Source organism: Crocuta crocuta, unplaced genomic scaffold, assembly GCF_008692635.1.
Source record: "Crocuta crocuta isolate KB4526 unplaced genomic scaffold, BGI_CrCroc_1.0 scaffold762, whole genome shotgun sequence".
Lineage (NCBI taxonomy): Eukaryota > Metazoa > Chordata > Mammalia > Carnivora > Hyaenidae > Crocuta > Crocuta crocuta.
Window position 1 is genome coordinate 96,840 of NW_027529524.1, and position 3,536 is coordinate 100,375.

At 56.3% G+C, this 3,536-nt stretch overlaps 1 pseudogene; it reads left to right on the plus strand.

Annotated features, from left to right (window-relative positions):
* The window catches only part of LOC144228944 (patr class I histocompatibility antigen, B-1 alpha chain-like), a 10,871-nt pseudogene extending 8,769 nt beyond the window's left edge, over nucleotides 1-2,102 (plus strand).
* The last annotated feature ends 1,434 nt before the right edge of the window (nucleotides 2,103-3,536 follow it).

Genomic DNA, 3,536 nt, shown 5'->3' on the forward strand with positions numbered 1-3,536 from the left:
CCCCCACTGGTCCCACCCCCACCCTGGCCTGTCTTCCTTGATGCCTCCCCGACTCTGCCCTGCTCTTCCCCACTCGGGTACCCCTACCCGTGCCTTCCAGGCCTCTTCCACCTGAGACCCGGGCCCTGCGCCCGGAAGAGGGTCGGTCGGGGTCTGAGCCCCACCGCGCTCACAGGCTCCCACTCACTGAGATGTTTCCACACCGCGGTGTCCCGGCCTGGCATCGGGGAGGCGCTGTACGTCTCGGTGGCCACGTGGACGAGACACAGTTCCTGTGATTCCCAGCGACGCCGCGAGTCCGAGGGTGGAGCCGTGGGCGCCGTGGGTGGAGCAGGAGGGACCAGTTTGGGAGGAGCAGACGGAGATCGTCAAGGTGCACGCACAGACCCACCTGCTGACCTTGCGCACCGCCCTCCACGACTAGGACCAGAGCGAGTCTAGAGAGTGACCAGGGCCCCGGTCCATGTCACAAGACCCTGAATCCCCCCTGGACCGGCTGGGGTCTCTTTGAGTCCCCGAGTCCGAGATTCTCCGCGAGGCCAGGAGACCCTCCAGGGTCCCAACCCCGGTTGAGCTCGCGGGGATTCAGTCGGATTTTGTATACAGTTTCTGAGGTCTTTGACCAATCACCGCGGTGGCAGGCCTGCGGGGTGAGATGCGGCTGAGCGGGCGACTGCGGGGGCGGGGCAGGGGGCGGGACGGTGGGCGGGGCTACCCGCGGGGTACTAGAGAGCAGGAGGGGCTGGCTACCGGGAGGGGCCAGTGTCACACCTGCCAAGGAACTTCCGGGGGCAACTTGGGGTCCGATGCGAGCCTCCACCAAGGGTTTGAGCATTCGCCTGTGAGCCTGGTACAGCGCCCGGAGGGAGGACCTGCGTTCCTGGAGGGCAGCTGAGGAGGCGGCTCAGATCTTAGGCGCCAGTGGGAGAGGGCAGAGCAGCCGACCACTACCGGGTGTTACCTGCAGAGGGAGGGCATGCTGTGGCTCCTCAGGTACCTGGAGAAAGGGATAGAAACCTTGAAGGAAGAAGAATTTGGGGCCCCTAGGCCTCTGGATCTCCCCTAAGGCTGGGGCTGTACCTCCTGCTGGCCCCACTAAAAAGGGAGGAAAACGGGATTGACACCAGAATTCTTCCCTGCCCCCCTCCTTGGATCCTGAGGGTGAGCGATTACCCTGGGTTTTCAGATCCTGTCCCAGAGAGAGACGGCTCAGAGGACCCACCCTTCTCTCAGGACACTGAGGGGATCCAGTCTCTAAGGAAGTAGAGTCGGTTATCTCCGAAAGAATTTCATAGCAGTTTCTCTGACCCTGGTATTTACCTTGGGCACCGCTGGGTGACTTCCTCCCCCAGGCCTTGCTCTCGGTCCCATGCCCATCTTCGTTGGAGGGCTGACTCCAGGTGTTATGAGCCACTGGGCCTCCTCTACCGTCAGGACTAGAAGTCTCTGTTGACCCACTCAGAGACCCTGAGCCTCCTCCCCTAGGCTGTCTTACTTACCCTGCCTCCAGACCTTCCCGAGGGATGGGAAGTTACCTGAGATCCTGGAGCTCAGTCTGGGGTGTGTCTTGCACTCCCTCTGCCCACCCCCTCTCTCCTCTCCACTCTCAGCAAGGTCACAAGAGTTTCAGACCCTTCTCCTCAGATCCTCCACAGACACATGGGACCCACCACCCCATCTCTGACCATGGGGGACCCTGAGGTGCTGGCTTTGGGCTTATATCTGACAGATTACTATTGTGCTTTGGCAGCGTGATGTGGAGGACCTGGCCCAGGACACAGACCTTGTGGACACCAGGCCTGCAGGGGACAGGACCTTCCAGAAGTGGGCAGCTCTGGTGGTGCCTCCTGGAGAGGAGCAGAGATACATGTGTCTGTGCAGCACGAGGGGCTGCAGGAGCGCGTCACTCTGAGATGGGGCACGAAGGGAGATGAAGGGGTGGGTTCTGTTCTCAGACAATGGAACACACAACACCTTCTGTAGACCTTCAGTGGGAACAGAGGTGAGGCCCGGGGCTCAGAACTCTCACCTTCCCTTTCCCTCCCAGAGCCCCATCACACTCCAGCCTCCCCTTCATGGGAATCATTGCTGGTCTGGCTGTCCTTGGAGCTGGTGCCACTGTGACCTGGAGGACCTGTGGCCTGGAGGAGGAAGAGCTCCGGCAGGGAAAGGGGTGAGGTCTGAGTTTTCTTGCATGAGGTTGAGGGGAGAGGTGAGGGTAAGGGGGGGTTCAGGCCATATGTAATGTTCCAATGTCTTGCCTCAGTCCTGGCAGGCACCATCCACATACATGTGCTTACCCAGTCGGGACCCTGTCTGCTAATACTCTTTGGAAAATCACACCTGAAAAAGAGAGAAAATGTTCACCTTGATGCCCCTGGTGATGGGACCTGATGCCCAGAGGTCATGGACAGAGGGGAGGCCCTGCTGCACGCAGACCTCCAGGAGGGTTTGATCTGGTTTCCACATGTCCTCTTACCTCACATTATGTAATATTGCCCTGGGTGTGTAGTAAAGTTCTGGAAATTTTTTTGCAGTCTAGGATTTGAGGGGTCTCTTTAGGACCTCATGGCCCAGCCCTGGCCTCTGACATAATGTTTTCTTTTCACAGGGGGAAAAAGATGGAGGTACACTCAGTCTGCAAGGAAGTATGGAGGGGTGATCCCTGAGACCCGAGTGCAGAGAAGACCCCATCAGGAGCTCACCCACCCCATGGCTCCTCCTTTAGTCTCCTCTCCTGGGGCTCTGACCACATCCTGTTGGTTCTGTGGCTGTGACCGTGCCCAGGACTCTGATATATCTCTCAAGGCTTCTAAAGCTGAGAACTTCAGGTGGCTGGTGGCTCAGTAGGTTAAGCATCCAACTTCAGCTTGGGTCATGATCTCACAGTTTGTGAGTTCGAGACCCACATCAGGCTCTGTGCTAACGGTGCAGAGCCTGGAGGCTGCTTAGACTCTCTGTCTCCCTCTCTCTCTGCTCCTCCCCCATTCCTTCTCTCTCTCTCTCTCTCTTTTTCTGTCAAATATAATTTAAACATAACAAATACATATATGTGATATATATATATATGTATATAAAACTGTCAGATCTTTTTTTTTTTTTTAATTTTTTTTTTTTAATTTATTTCTAGGNGCTCGAACCCACGAACCACGAGATCATGACCTAAGCGAAAGTCGGACGCTCAACCGACTAAGCCACCCAGGCGCCCCTAAAACGGTCAGATCTTGGAGGGCCTAAAGTGGGGAGGGTTTGGGGCTGAGGGGATGAGATTGGGTTAAGGGGATCCTCCAAACGTGGACATTTTGTGTGCGTGGAGGGTTTTTCCAAATACCACCACTTATAATGACTGACTTGAATGTGTTCATGATTATTTTCTTTCACAGTGTGAATACATCCCAGCTTCCTCGTGACATCTAGGACACCAGACTTCTTTATTTCTGGAAGGTGTCGGAACAGATGTTCCTGTTAGCATATTGTGAGGAAACAGGGACAGTGGCCCCCCCACAACCCCCCCCCACATACTGTAATTTTATCAT